The following is a 19843-nucleotide window of genomic DNA, read 5'->3' as shown; positions in this document are numbered from 1 at the left end:
GGTTCTTACCGGCGGGACCTGGCTCTGCGGGCGGCCTGCGGAGTCCTCGGGGGGGGGTTGTGCGGGGGGGATCTGGCCCCGGGGAGGCCCCCACGGTGGCCTGGCCTGCGATCGGGGCCCACCGATCTGCGGGTGGGCCTGTGCCGTGGGGGCACTCTTTCCCTCCGCGCTGGCCGCTGTAACGGTCCGCTATGGCCGGCGCAGGGAAGAACCCCCCTGCGCATGTGCTGGGATCACGCCAGAACATGCTGGCGTTCCCGTGCATGCGCCAACTCGCGCCGGCCGGCGGAGGCCCTTCGGCGCCGGTTGGTGCGGCGCAAACCCCGCCGTGCCGGCCTAGCACCTTCCGGGCGGCCCAATGCTGGAGTGGTTCACGCCACTCCTCGGTGCCGGTACGGCCCGCCACACCGGATAGCGGAGAATCCCGGCCCCTGTATCAGTTGGAGATGGACTTGGGATACACCTGATATTGGACTTCGAGCCTCAGTTCAGTGGACCTGGTAATCTCCAGTCACTGTCTGGGCATCCACAGGAAGGTTGCCGAAGAATTGGCATTGGATTTCAACTCCATGTTCCAAAGAATAATCATATTAGATTTGAAATGTTAACTCCGATTCTCTCGCCTTAGACGTTACTGTCCGTGTGGAGTTTGCACATTCTCCTTGTGTCTGCTTGGGTCTCACCCCCACAACCCAAAGATGTGCAAAGCTAGGTGGATTGGCCATGCTAAATTGCCCCTTAATTGGAAAAGAAATGAATTGGGTACTTTAGATTTAAAAGTTTTTCCAGCACTTTCCTGTTCTTAGTTTGGATTTCAGCTCACTGCTCTGCCAACAGCAGCAGTCTGAAGGATCTCAGGAACAAAAGTTCGCAGCGTTATGATTTGTCTATTATTTTATTCTCTTGTGGTGACTTGTATTAATTGGTCGTTTGTTAATGTATAAAATTATGGAGGGGCATAGATAGAGTAGACGGGAAGAAACTTTTCCCCTTGGTGATGGAATCAATGACCAGGGGACATAGGTTTAAGGTAAGAAGCAGGAGGTTTAGAACCTTAGAACCATAGAAAAGTTACAGAAAGGAGGCCATTCAGCCCATCTTGTCCATGCCAGCCTGAGGACACCAAGGTGCCCTTTCCAATCCCACCTTCCTGCACTCGGCCTTCCTCAGGTGAACTTGTGATCCTTAAGGTGTGTGCAGTTCTGGTCACCCTATTATAGAAAGGATATTGACTTCCTTAAGGATCAACAAGGACATCTATGTGCAGAGCCTCAAGAGTTGGGTGAGATCCTGAATGAATATTTCTCATCGGTATTCACGGTGGAGAAAGGCATGGATGTTAGGAAACTAAGGGAAATAAATAGTAATGTCTTGAGAAGTGTGCATATTACAGAGGAGGAGGTGCTGGAAGTCTTAAAACGCATAAAGGTAGATAAATCCCCGGGACCTGATGAAATGTATCCCAGGATGTTGTGGGAGGCTAGGGAGGAAATTGCGGGTCCCCTAACAGAGATATTTGAATCATCGGCAGCCACAGGTGAGGTGCCTGAAGATTGGAGAGTAGCGAATGTTGTGCCCTTGTTTAAGAAGGGCAGCAGGGAAAAGCCTGGGAACTACAGACCGGTGAGCCTAACGTCTGTAGTAGGTAAGTTGCTAGAAGGTATTCTGAGAGACAGGATCTACAAGCATTTAGAGAGGCAAGGACTGATTCGGGGCAGTCAGCATGGCTTTGTGCGTGGAAAATCATGTCTCACAAATTTGATTGAGTTTTTTGAGGGGGTGACCAAGAAGGTAGATGAGGGCAGTGCAGTAGACGTTGTCTACATGGACTTTAGCAAAGCCTTTGACAAGGTACCGCATGTTAGGTTGTTGCAGAAGGTTAAAGCTCACGGGATCCAGGGTGAGGTTGCCAATTGGATTCAAAATTGGCTGGACGACAGAAGACAGAGGTTGGTTGTAGAGGGTTGTTTTTCAAACTGGAGGCCTGTGACCAGTGGTGTGCCTCAGGGATCGGTGCTGGGTCCACTGTTATTTGTGATTTATATTAATGATTTGGATGAGAATTTAGGAGGCATGGTTAGTAAGTTTGCAGATGACACCAAGATTGGTGGCACAGTGGATAGTGAAGACGGTTATCTAGGATTGCAACGGGATCTTGATCAATTAGGCCAGTGGGCCGACGAATGGCAGATGGAGTTTAATTTAGATAAATGTGAGGTGATGCATTTTGGCAGATTGAATCAGGCCAGGACCTACTCAGTTAATGGTATGGCGTTGGGGAGAGTTATAGAACAAAGAGATCTAGGAGTACAGGTTCATAGCTCCTTGAAGGTGGAGTCGCAGGTGGACAGGGTGGTGAAGAAGGCATTCGGCATGCTTGGTTTCATTGGTCAGAACATTGAATACAGGAGTTGGGACGTCTTGTTGAAGTTGTACAAGACATTGGTACGGCCACACTTGGAATACTGTGTGCAGTTCTGGTCACCCTATTATAGAAAGGATATTATTAAACTAGAAAGAGTGCAGAAAAGATTTACTAGGATGTTACCGGGACTTGATGGTTTGAGTTATAAGGAGAGGCTGGATAGACTGGGACTTTTTTCCCTGGAGCGTAGGAGGCCTAGGGGTGATCTTATAGAGGTCTATAAAATAATGAGTTGCATAGATAAGGTAGATAGTCAACATCTTTTCCCAAAGGTAGGGGAGTCTAAAACTAGAGGGCATAGGTTTAAGGTGAGAGGGGAGAGATTCAGAAGGGCCCAGAGGGGCAATTTCTTCACTCAGAGGGTAGTGAGTGTCTGGAATGTGCTGCCAGAGGTAGTAGTAGAGGCGGGTACAATTGTGTCTTTTAAAAAGCATTTAGATAGTTACATGGGTAAGATGGGTATAGAGGGTTATGGGCCAAGTGCGGGCAACTGGGACTAGCTTAATGGTAAAAACTGGGCGGCATGGACTGGTTGGGCCGAAGGGCCTGTTTCCATGCTGTAAACTTATATGATTCTATTCTATGATTCTACCTCCCTGGGGCAAACGGGAGCGGCGCCGCTGCCAGGCGCCATGAAAGAAAAAGACCGGGGCTGTGGTGAGTTTGGTTTTGAGTTCTCTCCATTTGCACTCGTGGGCATTGGAAGCCATTGGAACTAAGTCGTCTTCCTGACCAGGTTCCTGAGAGCCGTGGTATGAGAGGCGAGGTTAGGGATTAACTTCCCTAAAAAGTTGACCATGCCCAGAAATCGGAGGACAGCCTTCTCGTCCTCTGGCGTTTTCATGGCTGTGATAGCAGCCATCTTGTCCGCATCCAGCCGCACACCCAACTGGGAGATGTGGTCCCCGAGGAACTTGAGTTCCGTCTGACCAAAAGGGCATTTGGCCCTGTTAAGGCAGAGGCCCTGCTCACGTATACGTTTGAATTCGTGCTGGAGGCGACTAACATGTTCCTGCGGGGTGGTGGACCACATGATTATGTCGTCGACATAGACGTGAACACCTTCAATGCCTTCCATCATTTGTTCCATAATCCTATGGAACACTTCTGAAGCAGGTATGATCCCGAACAGCATCCTGTTTTAACAATATCTGCCAAAGGGTGTGTTAAATGTACACAGTTTCCTGCTGGATTTGTCGAGCTGGATTTGCCAGAATCCTTTTGAGGCGTCGAGTTTGGTAAAGAGCTTGACGCGAGCCATCTCACATGTGAGCTCTTCGCGCTTGGGAATTGGATAATGCTCCCTCATGATATTGTGATTTAGATCCTTGGGATCAATGCAAATTCTCAATTCGCTGGAAGGCTTTTTTACACATACCATGGAACTGACCCAGTCGGTCGGTTAATTACTCTGGAAATCACTCCTTGGTCCTGGAGGTCCTGCAGCTGCTGCTTGAGGTGGTCCTTAAGGGGTGCTGGGACCCTGCAAGGTGTGTGCACCACAGGCGTGGCATTCAGTTTCAATAAGATCTTGTAGGTGTATGGGAGCGTGCCATGCTTTCGAAGGTGTCGTGGTGCTGGTTGATGATGGCGTCGAGTTGCGCCCTGAAGTCAGTGTCCTGAAAGGCAGACGTGTCATCAGGGGAGAAAGAGTGAACTCTCTGAACTAGGTTCAACAGCTTGCATGACTGCGCGCCAAGCAGGGAGGCTTTCGAGGAGCCCACGATTTCAAAAGGAAGGATGGCTTTGCGTGACCTGTGCGTCACTTCAAGTTGGCACGAGCCGCTGGCATCAATGGCATTGCCATTGTAATCCAATAGCTGGCAGGCTGATGGAAGGATGGCTGGTTTGACACGAAGGCTTTGGAAGTCAGACCGCGCAATGAGATTGGCGGAGGCACCAGTGTCCAGGCGGAATCGTATTTTGGACCGGTTGACCGTCAGGGTGGCACACCACTCATCGTCTGGATCGATGCTGTGCACCGACAGCGGCTGGTATCTTTGCTTCGGGGACACCCTGTTTTTTGCACGATACCGACTCGAAAAGGCGCCTTCGGATCCTCGGTGTCACTGCTGTGTAGGAGGTCCGCAACGGACTCGGTGACCGTGGGTTGAATTGCCCGGACATTCCTGCGAGGCTGGCTGAAGCGATATAAATTGGCAGGCTGAGCTGCTCGGCATAAGGCAGCATTGTGGCCAAGTCTGCCACATCTTAGGCATTGTCTAGATTTGGCAGGGCATTGCCGTTTTAAATGGCGGAGCCACAGTTGCCGCACGTCGTAGCGTCAGCACGTTCGCTGCACCACCGCGCATGCGCGGTGCGGTCGTGCGTGATGCGCGCCTGCGCATTACGTTCTTCGACGTCGACGTCCCCTCATTTGGTGCGCACAAGCGCGGGAGTCCGCGAAAAGTGCGTGAAATGGCCGCCCTCATCCAGGCTGAGGCCCTGGAGTTGCTCAATCGCTTGGATCCGTTCCGCCTCGTGGGGACCTTGCCGCGCCGTTTCAGCCACTTGGATGTGGGAATACCGACTCGTGGCGTTTTCGTGTAGGACACAGGTCTCAATGGTGGTCGCTAGGGTGAGCTGCTTTACTTTTAGGAGCTGCTGTCCTAGGGGGTCCGACTGAACACCGAAAACAATCTGGTCGCGTATCATGGAGTCGGAGGCGGGCCCGTAGCTGCAAGACTGCGCAAGGATGCGGAGGTGCGTGAGAACGGATTGGAAAGGTTCATCATTACCCTGCAAACGCTGTTGGAACACGTAGCGCTCAAAACTTTCATTCACCTCTGCGCTGCAGTGAGTGTCAAACTTGAGGAGGACCGTCTTGAACTTTCTTTTATCTTCATCATCCACAAAGGTGAGAGAATTGAAAATGTGGATGGCATGGTCTCCGGCCGTGGAGAGGAGGAGAGCAATCGTCCTGGTATCCGAGGCATCCTCCCTGTCTGTGGCCTCAAGGAAGAGCTGGAAGCGCTGCTTGAATATCTTCCAGTTGGCCCCTAGGTTGCCGACGATGCGGTGCGGCGGAGGCGGGCAGATGTTGTCCATGTTGCAGGATGACGGAATGCTGGCGGAAGGCAGATCACTTGCAGGTAGGTCTAAAAAGTGCTAATATCCCTCAACTCCTGGTATCATGTTGTGTTGGGCGCTCTGGATCCGTGGAACACATACAGGTCACCAACACTTGAAATAGTGCAACACTATTTTATTGAGTCATTAACAGTTTAACATACTCTCACTGTGGGTTAACATGATACTAGCTTTAACTAAAGACCTTTGCCTTGTCCTAACCAGTTGATGCACTCAGCACATGGTGAATGTCTGTGCTGCAGGCTGTGAGCTCTGTCCTACTAGGAAGCTGCAACTCGAATGAGCGGGAACTCTGATGCCCCCTGTCTTTATAGTGCGTTTGCTCTAACTGGTGATTGGCTGTGGTGTTGTGTGTGTTGATTGGTCCCGCTGTGTGTCCATCATTGTGTGTGTCTGCACCATGATATACTGGTGTATATTATGACAGTGGTGTTCACAGATCAAGCACATGGAGCGATTGGAGGCTTTAAGTACTTAATTCATACTCGTAACCGCTTATTTCATATTAATCCGCGGCTTCTGGACACTGAAAAATAACAGAAAGTTCTGAAAAACCGCAGCAGTTCTGACAGCATCTTTGGAGAGAGAAACAGATATTTCCAGTAGCTTTTTGGAACTGGAGAGAGGTAGAAATGTTTTATGCTGTTGCAAAAGGGGAGGGTCAGATGAGGCAAAATAGAATGTCAGGGATGAGTGAGAGGGCAGGAGAGATTAAATGACAAAGATATCATGGAACGCAAGACCAAAGGCAGTGGTAATGATAGTATCAAAGATTAAGGATGTAACTTAGCGGCCTCATCGCGCCTGACTTAGTGCTGGGATGAGGCAGTTGAATCTCGGCAGTGGGAATTCGCGAGATTCACGACATTCGCAACTTCACGAGAGATTCACCTGAAGCTCGTGAGATGTCGCCACCTGGATCTCGCCTTCACTGGGTGAGATCCAGATCTGCATATTTAAATGATCCGTTAGCCTTATTTGAATATATATGCACTGGATTCTCCTGGCGCCTGGGACCTAATGGCCACGCCTTGGGTACCTCGCCAGGATGCCTTTTAGTACCGGCCCACACAAATGTGGACCCGGCATAACAGCACCTTGGGGTTCTTCCAGATCTTTGGAACCCCTGGGTGATCGGAGACAGTGAAGGGTGCCACCCTGGCACTTCTGTTGACATCTGGGCACTGCCAGGGTGCCTCATTGGCACTTCCTGGCTGGCAGGGGCACTGCCAGGATGACTGTGCCAGGGTGCCCAGGTTGCACTGCCAGGTTGGCTGGGGAATTGCCAGGGTGGCAGTGCCAGGGTGACCAGGTGCCAAGATGGCACTGCCAAGGGTCCAGGCCCATGAGAGGGGGGATGAGGGGTGGCTATGAAAGTTGTGCAGGTGAAGGTGAGTATGAAGGGACCTCATAAAGTTTGGAGGATGAAAGGTGGGGGTCCTGAAAGGCGGAGGCCTGAAATGGGTGTGCCCTCAGCGACACTATAGCGGGGTGTCCTCATTTGGGCGTGGTGTGTGTGGCATAATGCCCATGTGTGCAGGGGTTGGTATTGTCCCTGGGTGAGGGGTGTTGGGGACCCTCAAGCTAACTAAAAGTTTGGCCGCCCTTTCAAAATGGCAGCCCGATCTCTGAGGGGCTGCCCTCGATGGCGGGTTCAGCTTCTCCCCACTGCTGAAAAAAATTCTAAGTGTGAGCTGGACAGGGAGAAACTTCCCAAGGTCCCCAAAAAAACAACATATGCGGTTGTGCACTGCTGTGGGCTTGTTTATGGAATTCCCAAGTTCAAACTGATAGATGTGAATAGATATGAATATAATAATAATAATCTTTATTATTGTCACAAGTAGGCTTACATTAACACTGCAATGAAGTCACTGTGAAAAGCCCCTAGTCACCCCATTCCGGTGCCTGTTTGGGTACACTGAGGGAGAATTCAGAATGTCCAAATTACCTAACAGCACGTCTTTTGGGACTTGTGGGAGGAAACCGGAGCACCCGGAAGAAACCCACGCAGGCACTGGTGGGAGAACGTGCAGACTCCACACAGATAGTGACCCAAGCCGGGAATCAAACCTGCCCCTGCATGTTGCAGTTCTCAGAGTCTATCAGCAGATGACAACCATGAGGTATCACTATTAACTTCTATGCCTGCCTTTGCCACGAACAGATCCAACCCACCAGCATTTGTCTCAGAGGCCTCATCACCATATCCAAGACCTCAATTTCTGCCGGGTTTGGTGTTCATACAACGCTGCTGCCAAGATGAGAGACTGCTGAGGAAAACCTTATATGCTGCTCCCACCCTGCTACCGCCAAAGGCCATTTCCTGATTAGCTGCTGTGCTCTGCTGTAACCCTGAAGAATGATGGAGCCGAGTATTGTAATCCCTCCTGCCCTGTGGTCTGATACTTAAACCAAAACACACAGTTTTTATATTGTGCTGCTCACTGATGGATGCAGTGGTGTTACACAGCATTTTGGTGTTACCTACCAAGGTTGCTCCAGCACGGACTGTAGGCCTGTCACTTACTATGCATCAAACTCCAGAATACAGAAGCCCAGTCTCCCACCTTACCCATGTTATTCAGGCTACTGAAGGTTTGCAACCACTGTAGTGATATGCCTGCACACAGTTCTGTTTATAATTAGCGATGCGACCTACTGGTGGTGATAGAGATCTATCATGTGACTCGACACACCCACCCAGTTGGTAGTAAGATGTACAAGAGGATAGTCGCACTTAGAGTGGCTCCAGGAGAATTCACTGAATTCATTTAGTAGCCATCGTCAGTATTATAGTTTGTCAGTTATTTTTCCATGTGTTTGTTAATGTATCATCTTTCTAGATGAACAACTTTATGTTCTGTGTACATCATTACCACGGCCATAACACAGAACACCAACAACCACGACTCTTAAGGAGAATTTGGACTTTGTCACGCAGTGCTCGCTATGAAGCCAAATAAAAGCAATACAGCTGCCAAATGTCTAGCAACTTCAAAGGAGTTTGCAGAGAGGCCTAATTCATCAGATGTTCCTGAACATGATCTAAATAAGCTGTTAGCTTCACCAGTTGTACTATTAAATGCAGTATACACGATTCAGTGGGGGTAAAAGTCAATTGCCCTTAAAATGGGTATGGGGCTGGCAAAATTGTCCTGCATCTGTTGCAGGTAACATGCTAACCTTGTGCTGTCTGCATGATTGTTGCATTGCCACCCAGCACAAAACACCCCAATGAGTGGCTGCACACCACAGAGGGCCTCAGGTTTTGGGAGGCGATAGCACCATTCAGAATCAGAGTACACCTCTTCAAAGGAAACAGGCTGGAACAGGTTCTGGAGCTGTTTGTGGAAGAATGAGCAGGAAGAAGAGTAAATTATGGTACACAGGGGAGAGGAAGTGCTCCAGATTTCTCTGAGGCCCGAGCAGAGGAGATGGAGAAGAATGGGAAGTGTGATCTATTCACCGGAGTCCAGCGAGTCCTCCAGACCAAATGTGCAAAGGCATTGGGGCCAGGTAACCATAGTGCTCAATGTTGGGAGTCAAAACCCAAGAAGCTGGATCCAGATGCATAGAAAGTCCAATCACATCACTTGGTGATCAAGATCAGTGATTTATCTTCAAATGTCACAGCCAAACAACTGCACCATTAGCCTCTCAGGCACTGCTCAATGCACCATACTTACCAGCAATCTCGATCGATCTGACCCCCTACCTTTTTTTAAATAAATTTAGAGTACCCAATTCATTTTTTCCAATTAAGGGGCAATTTAGCGTGTTCAATCCACCTACCCTGCACATCTTTGTGGTTGTGGGGACGAAACCCAAGCAGACACGGGGAGAATGTGCAAACTCCACACAGACAGTGACCCCGAGCCGGGATCGAACCTGGGACCTCGGCGTCGTGAGGCTGCAGTGCTACCACTGCGCCACCGTGCTGCCCCCTGACCCCCTACCTAATATTCATAGCTTCACCTGACCCTGACACACTTGATGCTGCTGCTGCTGCCTCACACCCACAGGTCACAGCTTGCACCCACTATTTAACCATGACAGCCATATCATTCAAACAGATTTCAGCATCCCCACTAACGCATTTGTTCTCTTTTGCAGGATAAGGTGGCAGATAATAAGGTCAGGAGATAGTCACAGCTTCACATCCTTACTCCCATGGCAGAGACGGTGCTCACTGTCATCGCAGCGTTCATTACTATACTATAGTCAGCAATGGAGCTGAAACCGTAGACCCAATTACATTATCCTCATACCTAATCCTCCTTCTTGCACCCCCACTGCCTCCTTATCCCATCATCTATTCTGATTTCTAAGTTTCAGATGTCGTAGGCGTGCACCTCTTTCTTTCCCCACTCCCCTCATCACAAATCAAAAAGGGCGACAGTACAAGGTACAGTGACTGAGGGGAGCTCAGTGAATAGGACCAGGAATACTAAAAGGAATAAAACGGGAAGTGAAAACATTAATGGTAAGCGACGTGGCAGGTTGTTACAGGAAGATATGGGTTCGACGACAAGGAAAATTAGGAGAAAGGTTGAGAGGAAATATAACTTAGGAGAGGTTACTGATCGAGGTGTTAAGATTCAGAACAGAGGTAAAAAAGCCAACATAAGTGTACTTTACCTGAATGCTCGTAGTATTCGGAATAAGGTAAATGAGTTGATGGCGCAAATCATCGTGAATGACTATGATTTAGTGGCCATTACTGAAACATGGTTAAAGGATGGTCACGACTGGGAGTTAAATATCCGAGGGTATCAAACCTTTCGGAAGGACAGAGTGGATGGTAAGGGAGGTGGTGTAGCTCTGTTATTTAAGGATGACATCCGGGCAACAGTAAGGGATGACATCGGTACTATGGAGGATAAGGTTGAATCCATTTGGGTGGAAATCAGGAATAGTAAGGCGAATAAGTCACTGATAGGAGTAATCTATAGGCCACCAAATAGTAACATTATGGTGGGGCAGGCAATAAACAAAGAAATAACAGATGCATGTAGAAATGGTACAGCAGTTATCATGGGGGATTTTAATCTACATGTCGATTGGTTTAACCAGGTTGGTCAAGGCAGCCTTGAGGAGGAGTTTATAGAATGTATCCGCGATAGTTTCCTAGAACAGTATGTAATGGAACCTACGAGGGAACAAGTGGTCCTAGATCTGGTCCTGTGTAATGAGACAGGATTGATTCAGGATCTCATAGTTAGGGATCCTCTCGGAAGGAGCGATCACAATATGGTGGAATTTAAAATACAGATGGAGGGTGAGAAGGTAAAATCAAGCACTAGAGTTTTGTGCTTAAACAAAGGAGATTACAATGGGATGAGAGAAGAACTAGCTAAGGTAGACTGGGAGCAAAGACTTTATAGTGAAACAGTTGAGAAACAGTGGAGAACCTTCCAAGTGATTTTTCACAGTGCTGAGCAAAGGTTTATACCAACAAAAAGGAAGGGCGGTAAAAAGAGGGAAAATCGACCGTGGATATCTAAGGAAATAAGGGAGAGTATCAAATTGAAGGAAAAAACATACAAAGTAGCAAAGATCAGTGGGAGACTAGAGGACTGGGAAATCTTTAGGGGGCAACAGAAAGCTACTAAAAAAGCTATAAAGAAGAGTAAGATAGATTATGAGAGTAAACTTGCTCAGAATATAAAAACAGATAGTAAAAGTTTCTACAAATACATAAAACAAAAAAGAGTGGCTCAGGTAAATATTGGTCCTTTAGAGGATGAGAAGGGAGATTTAGTAACGGGAGATGAGGAAATGGCTGAGGAACTGAACAGGTTTTTTGGGTCGGTCTTCACAGTGGAAGACACAAATAACATGCCAGTGACTGATGGAAATGAGACTATGACAGGCGAGGACCTTGAGAGGATTGTTATCACCAAGGAAGTAGTGATGGGCATGCTAATGGGGCTAAAGGTAGACAAGTCTCCTGGACCTGATGGAATGCATCCCAGAGTGCTAAAAGAGACGGCTAGGGAAATTGCAAATGCACTAGTGATAATTTACCAAAATTCACTAGACTCTGGGGTGGTCCCGGCGGATTGGAAATTAGCAAACGTGACACCACTGTTTAAAAAAGGAGGTAGGCAGAAAGCGGGTAATTATAGGCCAGTGAGCTTAACTTCGGTAGTAGGGAAGATGCTGGAATCTATCATCAAGGAAGAAATAGCGAGGCATCTGGATGGAAATTGTCCCATTGGACAGACGCAGCATGGGTTCATAAAGGCAGGTCGTGCCTAACTAATTTAGTGGAATTTTTTGAGGACATTAACAGTGCGGTAGATAACGGGGAGCCAATGGATGTGGTATATCTGGATTTTCAGAAAGCCTTTGACAAGGTGCCACACAAAAGGTTGTTGCATAAGATAAAGATGCATGGCATTAAGGGGAAAGTAGTAGCATGGATAGAGGATTGGTTAATTAATAGAAAGCAAAGAGTGGGGATTAATGGGTGTTTCTCTGGTTGGCAATCAGTAGCTAGTGGTGTCCCTCAGGGATCAGTGTTGGGCCCACAACTGTTCACAATTTACATAGATGATTTGGAGTTGGGGACCAAGGGCAATGTGTCCATGTTTGCAGGCGACACTAAGATAAGTGGTAGAGCAAAAGGTGCAGAGGATACTGGAAGTCTGCAGAGGGATTTGGATAGGCTAAGTAAATGGGCTAGGGTCTGGCAGATGGAATACAATGTTGACAAATGTGAGGTTATCCATTTGGTAGGAATAACAGCAAAAGGGATTATTATTTAAATGATAAAATATTAAAACATGCTGCTGTGCAGAGAGACCTGGGTGTGCTAGTGGATGAGTTGCAAAAAGTTGGTTTTCAGGTGCAACAGGTGATTAAGAAGGCAAATGGAATTTTGTCCTTCATTGCTAGAGGGATGGAGTTTAAGACTAGGGAGGTTCTGCTGCAATTGTATAAGGTGTTAGTGAGGCCACACCTGGAGTATTGTGTTCAGTTTTGGTCTCCTTACTTGAGAAAGGACGTACTGGCACTGGAGGGTGTGCAGAGGAGATTCACTAGGTTAATCCCAGAGCTGAAGGGGTTGGATTACGAGGAGAGGTTGAGTAGACTGGGACTGTACTCGTTGGAAGTTAGAAGGATGAGGGGGGATCTTATAGAAACATATAAGATAATGAAGGGAATAGATAGGATAGATGCGGGCAGGTTGTTTCCACTGGCGGGTGAAAGCAGAACTAGGGGGCATAGCCTCAAAATAAGTGGAAGTAGATCATAGAATCATAGATCATAGAAGTTTACAGCATGGAAACAGGCCCTTCGGCCCAACCAGTCCATGCCGCCCAGTTTTTACCATTAAGCTAGTCCCAGTTGCCCGCTCTTGGCCCATAACCCTCTATACCCATCTTACCCATGTAACTATCTAAATGCTTTTTAAAAGACACAATTGTACCCGCCTCTACTACTACCTCTGGCAGCACATTCCAGACACTCACTACCCTCTGAGTGAAGAAATTGCCCCTCTGGGCCCTTCTGAATCTCTCCCCTCTCACCTTAAACCTATGCCCTCTAGTTTTAGACTCCCCTACCTTTGGGAAAAGATGTTGACTATCTACCTTATCTATGCCCCTCATTATTTTATAGACCTCTATAAGATCACCCCTAAGCCTCCTACGCTCCAAGGAAAAAAGTCCCAGTCTACCCAGCCTCTCCTTATAACTCAAACCATCAAGTCCCGGCAACATCCTAGTAAATCTTTTCTGCACTCTTTCCAGTTTAATAATATCCTTTCTATAATAGGGTGACCAGAACTGCACACAGTATTCCAAGTGTGGCCGTACCAATGTCTTGTACAACTTCAACAAGACGTCCCAACTCCTGTATTCAATGTTCTGACCAATGAAACCAAGCATGCCGAATGCCTTCTTCACCACCCTGTCCACCTGCGACTCCACCTTCAAGGAGCTATGAACCTGTACTCCTAGATCTCTTTGTTCTATAACTCTCCCCAACGCCATACCATTAACTGAGTAGGTCCTGGCCTGATTCAATCTGCCAAAATGCATCACCTCACATTTATCTAAATTAAACTCCATCTGCCATTCATCGGCCCACTGGCCTAATTGATCAAGATCCCGTTGCAATCCTAGATAACCTTCTTCACTATCCACTGTGCCACCAATCTTGGTGTCATCTGCAAACTTACTAACCATGCCTCCTAAATTCTCATCCAAATCATTAATATAAATCACAAATAACAGTGGACCCAGCACCGATCCCTGAGGCACACCACTGGTCACAGGCCTCCAGTTTGAAAAACAACCGTCTACAACCACCCTCTGCCTTCTGTCGTCCAGCCAATTTTGAATCCAATTGGCAACCTCACCCTGGATCCCGTGAGCTTTAACCTTCTGCAACAACCTACCATGCGGTACCTTGTCAAAGGCTTTGCTAAAGTCCATGTAGACAACGTCTACTGCACTGCCCTCCTCTACCTTCTTGGTCACCCCCTCAAAAAACTCAATCAAATTTGTGAGACATGATTTTCCACGCACAAAGCCATGCTGACTGCCCCGAATCAGTCCTTGCCTCTCTAAATGCTTGTAGATCCTGTCTCTCAGAATACCTTCTAGCAACTTACCTACTACAGACGTTAGGCTCACCGGTCTGTAGTTCCCAGGCTTTTCCCTGCTGCCCTTCTTAAACAAGGGCACAACATTCGCCACTCTCCAATCTTCAGGCACCTCACCTGTGGCTGCCCATGATTCAAATATCTCTGTTAGGGGACCCGCAATTTCCTCCCTAGCCTCCCACAACACCCTGGGATACATTTCATCAGGTCCCGGGGATTTATCTACCTTGATGCGCTTTAAGACTTCCAGCACCTCCTTCTCTGTAATATGCACACTTCTCAAGACATCACTATTTATTTCCCTTAGTTTCCTAACATCCATGCCTTTCTCCACCGTGAATACCGATGAGAAATATTCATTCAGGATCTCACCCAACTCTTGTGGCTCTGCACATAGATGCCCTTGTTGATCCTTAAGAGGCCCTACTCTGTCCCTAGTTACTCTTTTCCCCTTTATGTATTTGTAGAATCTCTTTGGATTCTCCCTTGCATTATTTGCCAAAGCAATTTCATGTCCCCTTTTTGCCCTCCTGATTTCCCTCTTAACTCTATTTCGACAATCTCTATACTCTTCAAGGGATCCACTTGATCCCAGTTGCTTTAGATTTAGGAGTAGATTTAGGACTGAGTTTAGGAGGAACTTCTTCACCCAAAGGGTTGTGAATCTATGGAATTCCTTGCCCAGTGAAGCAGTAGAGGCTCATTCATTAAATGTTTTTAAGATAAAGATAGATCGTTTTTTGAAGAATAAAGGGATTAATGGTTATGGTGTTCGGGCCGGAAAGTGGAGCTGAGTCCACAAAAGATCAGCCATGATCTCATTGAATGGTGGAGCAGGCTCGAGGGGCCAGATGGCCTACTCCTGCTCCTAGTTCTTATGTTCTTATGTTCTTATCACACCCCTATCCTTGTGCCTTTCAGATACCCAAAGACTGCAACCTAGTCAGGCAGTGATGGAAGAGTAAGGAGACAGTGATGATGAAGAAACATCATCATTCGATTCTATGCTCTCAGCTTCAAACTAGCACTGCACCTAATTTAGAGACCAGCACAGAGGCAGGATCTGAGATGCCCATCCCTTCAGCCATATCAGGGGGAAGGGCGGTGCAGGTAACAGCTAGTCAGAAGAGGAGGTGCACATAAACTCTGCTGCAGTGGACTCAGATGAACATAGAACATACAGTGCAGAAGGAGGCCATTCGGCCCATCGAGACTGCACCGACCCACTTAAGCCCTCACTTCCACCCTATCCCCGTAACCCCTCCTAACACATTTGCCCACTAAGGGCAATTTATAATGGCCAATCCACCTAACCTGTGCATCTTTGGACTGTGGGAGGAAATCGGAGCACCCGGAGGAAACCCACGCAGACACAGGGAGAAGGAGCAGATTCCGCACAGACAGTGACCCAGTGGGGAATCAAACCTGGGACCCTGGCGCTGTGAAGCCACAGTGCTCTCCACTTGTGCTACCGTGCTGCCCGATGCGGATGTTGATGGATTGGGATGCAATGGAAGGCTGATGAGTGTGCACAATGAAATGCTTTTTTCAATGGCAGGCCTGTCAGTAAGTCGGCATGCAATCCGACGAGCACAGTGGGGTTTGGCACCATCCGGGTACAAGGTTTTGCTCAGAACGTGAAGGTCAGTGTCTCAGCTTTCATTAAAGCATAGGCGGAAACCTAGGGCGGGATTCTCCCCTACCCGGCGGGGCGGGGGGGTCCCGGCGGGACGGAGTGGCGTGAACCACTCCGGCGTCGAGCCGCCCCAAAGGTGCGGAATCCTCCGCACCTTCAGGGGCTAGGCCCGCCCCAGAGTGGTTTGCGCCACGCCCGCCGGCGGGAAAGGGGCTTGGCGCCACGCCAACCGGCGCCGAAGGGCCTCCGCCGGCCGGCGCGAGTTAGCCAATGCGCGGGAGTGCCAGTGCGTGATGGCGTCATTCCCACGCATGCGCAGAGGGCTTCGCTTCCGCACCGGGAATGGCGGACCGGTACAGCCTCCGGTGCGGAACGGTAGAGTGCCCCCACAGCACAGGCCCGCCCACGGATCGGTGGGCCCCGATTGCGGGCCAGGCCACCGTGGGGGCACCTCCCGGGGCCAGATCCCCCCACGCCCCCCCCAAGAGCCCCGGAGGCCGCCTGCGCCGCCAGGTCCCGCCGGTAAGGACCTACTCCAATTTATGCTGGCGGGACCGGCAAAAGACGGGCGGGACTTCGGCCCATCGCGGGCTGGAGAATTCAGGCTACCCCGGGGCCCATTGAGTCGCGCCGTGCCGATTTTTGTGGGCCCCGCCATTCTCCGAGGCGGGCGGCGCGACTCACCTTGAGGGGCCGAGCCCTCACCTTGAGAGGCTAGGCCCGAGCCGGACTGATTTCCGACCCGCCAGCTGGCGCGAAAGGCCTTTGGTGCCCCGCCAGCTGGCGCGAAACTGACTTTGCCGGGCGGCGCATGCGCGGGAGCGTCAGCGGCCGCTCACGGCATCCCCGCGCATGCGCAGTGGAGGGGGTCTCTTCCGCCTCCGCCATGGTGGAGACCATGGCAGAGGTGGAAGGAAAAGAGTGCCCCCACCGTGGGGGCACCTCCTGGGGCCAGATCGCCCCGCGCCCCCCCCAGGACCCCGGAGGCCGCCCGCGCCGCCGTCCCAAAGGTGGTTCAATCCACGCCGCCTGGCGTGGGTTGAAAGCGGCGGGACTTCGGCCCACCGCGGGGGGGCCCCGCCAACCGAGGCAGCGCGATTGCCGCCCCCGCCGAATATCCCGTTCCGGAGAATTCGGCAACCGGCGGGGCGGGATTCACGCCAACCCTCCGACGATTCTCCGACCCGGCGGGGGGGTCGGAGAATCCCGCCCCTCTATTTGACAAATGTTTGCTCACTCACTTAACCTGTTTGTATCCCTTTGCAGGCTCTCTCCCTCACTTGAAACTTACTTTCCTACGTGTAAGGCCAACTACCATCTCCCACTGAACTTCAATCACTGGAGATTAGAAAAGAGGGAAGGGAGGGAGGAAAGATGGATTGCATTTATATAGGAGAGGATTTTCTGGCTGTTCATGCCAGTGGGATCTTACAGTACCGACGACGGTGCACCTCCTCCATGGGGGTGCGTTGAACGGGAAACCCTGTTGACAATGTTGGGACCGGAAGATCCTGCCGCGGGACACCAGCGAGCCGCCATCCGCTGTTGCAGAAGTTGCCGCAGAGGGGGAGGAAAATCCTGCTCATTATGTCTTTCACGATGACAGGATATCCCAAAATGCTTTACAGCTAATTGCTTTTGAAGTACAGTCGCTGTTGTAATGTAGGAAACGCAGCAGCAAATTTGTGCACAGCAAAACCCCACAAACAGCAATATTATGGTGACCAGTTGTGTTTGGGATACTGAATTGAGAGATGAATATTAAATATTAGTTTGGAGAAATAAGGATTGGCCAGGACATCAGCTGCTTTTTGAAATCCTGTCATGTGATCTTTAATGCCCACTTGAAAGGATATGCAGGGCCTCGATTTAACATCTTAAGTAAAAGACAGCGCCTCCAACACTGGTAGCACTCCCTCAGTACTGCACTGGAGTGTCACCATGATTTTGATGCTCAAGTTCCAGTGTGGAACTTGAAACTCAGAGGAAACAGAGTCACCAACAGATCCACTTTGTGTGTAGGAGCACTGGGACAGGTAAAGGAACAAGGCAATAAAATGTCCAGTACTGATTGGTTGATAATTGTATGCACTATGACGTGGTTTGATTCATAAATTTGTTTAGTTTACCCTGATTTTGTGATGCATTTTATTTTTGCACTGTGGCCAAGCGAGCGCCGTGATGCTGAGTGACAGAGAAAAGGTAAAGTGGGAAACTGTTGGTGAATGAGGACCTGGGGTTGGGTTTATTGGGGGCATTGAGCTGTGTTGCCCCTCCCCCTTCCTCCTCCTCAGGCTCCGTGGTTGGCGGGTGAAGGTCTGGTGCCAAGGACTGACTCTTATGATGGTAACATTGTGTTGCATGTGGCAAGAATCTTTGTGAGAAACACCGCTCACTTAATAAAAGATTTACACTTAGTCAAATTATGAAGAAGTAGTTATTATCAATCTTGCAAGAGCGGGTGCCTCCAGTAAGCAACAGCAGACACAAAGAATTCACACAGCATCACTTTGTTATATACAATCCATGAAAATACAATCCGTGGGAAACAATCCGTGAGAAACACATCCCACACACTCTAGACAGGGCAGTTCCCTTAATAGTGATCCCTTATTTGGTCTCCCCCTTGCATAGTGATTTCTGTCCGCTCCTGGTACATCCTTGGACCGGCAGTTAAAGATAAGAATGAGGCCCCCTGCTTGCACCTGCTATCTCCCCCTTGCTTAGCAAGTTCTGTTATTGTACATCCCGTTCTTCCCCGAAGGTCATCCTGGTACATCGTTATAATAATTCGCTCACTATAGCTTACTCAGAACTTGACATGTTAATTTTCCCATCATGCTTCATTGTTGACATCTTAATTGTGAACCAGAGTATATGCATGTAAAAACAACACAATGTTCATTTCTCACAAATCCCCATTTTTTTATTTTTACTGTTGTTGCTTTTTACACTTCGTAGCCTCTTCTAACCTACCCCAAAATTGTCCAACATCCTCTCAACTTCCCTTTCTATGGGGCCATCCTCTCCTTCAGTTTCCCCACTTTCTAGTAGGCAAATTGTATCCTGACCCAGGGGCATCTGCTTGGTCAAGGCTGTTTCGATGAGCCTCTGCACCAAGGCTCTTACACACGGGATGATGCAGCAGCCTATTGCGCCAATGCTCCTATCACCACGATGATGGAGGTGAGGATGGATACAATTAACCCTTTCCATTTCCCAAACATTGATTCAAGCCACCCAGTCATGGATGTGTCTGCCCCTGAGTTGTCTGCCATTTCCACAGCCAGAGTGGTTAACCCTTGTAGCGCACGGGTAATCGATCCGTCGGGTGCCGTGTTGTTGGGGATAAACGTGCAACACTGTCCTTTGAGCATAACGCATACACCACCTTTCTCAGCCAAAATCATATCCAGAGCCAATCTATTCTCCCAGGCCATTCTACTGGTTGCGTCCAGTTGTTCTGCTATGCCCTTCACGGCGTCCCTGGTATAATTGATGAACCTCTGTTGATTATAGTATATATAGTTTATCCAATCCATATTCTTATTGATCACAACCCACCAGAAGAGGGACTCGAACCCAGCTGCAATCTGATTTTGGGCTTTGAACTCATCTGGTACTCCTCTGGGAATGCCAACGGGGTCCAGGTAAATCCTGTCATCAAATGAGGTGGGTATGCCCCGTTTAGATCGTTCCCCTTTTACACTCCCCCTCTCCTCTTGTCTTTCATAGGCTATACTGAACGGAATGGCGAGCTGAACTAATGCGCATGTCCCTTTCCATTGGGGGGGGGGGCAGAGTGGCTCTTGGAATCTTTCCTCTGCAATACCACCATATATCCGCACGTGGTATTTTTAGTGATGAGTAATTGCCCTGGGTGGTCACGTTCTTAGTCTCAATACAAGTCTTGAGGTCTCCCATATCTTTACTTAGCCCCGTATCAGAACGACTTATACACGATTTATGATGCGTCACGGTATCCAAGAAGGAGGGAGGGTTTGCTGATAGTTCCTTATTAACAGGAGGAAACATCAGAGATAGGGCAGTGCAGGTCTTGTTGCCCCAGGCGTTC

At 49.1% G+C, this 19843-nt stretch overlaps 1 protein-coding gene across 1 annotated transcript in view; it reads left to right on the top strand.

Moving 5' to 3' along the window:
- LOC140420071 (solute carrier family 22 member 2-like) overlaps positions 1-19843 on the top strand; it is a 68837-nt gene that overhangs the window by 38862 nt on the left and 10132 nt on the right. The window lies entirely within an intron of this gene.

This window comes from Scyliorhinus torazame, chromosome 1 (genome assembly GCF_047496885.1).
Source record: "Scyliorhinus torazame isolate Kashiwa2021f chromosome 1, sScyTor2.1, whole genome shotgun sequence".
Lineage (NCBI taxonomy): Eukaryota > Metazoa > Chordata > Chondrichthyes > Carcharhiniformes > Scyliorhinidae > Scyliorhinus > Scyliorhinus torazame.
This window is presented reverse-complemented; position numbering and strand designations above follow the sequence as displayed.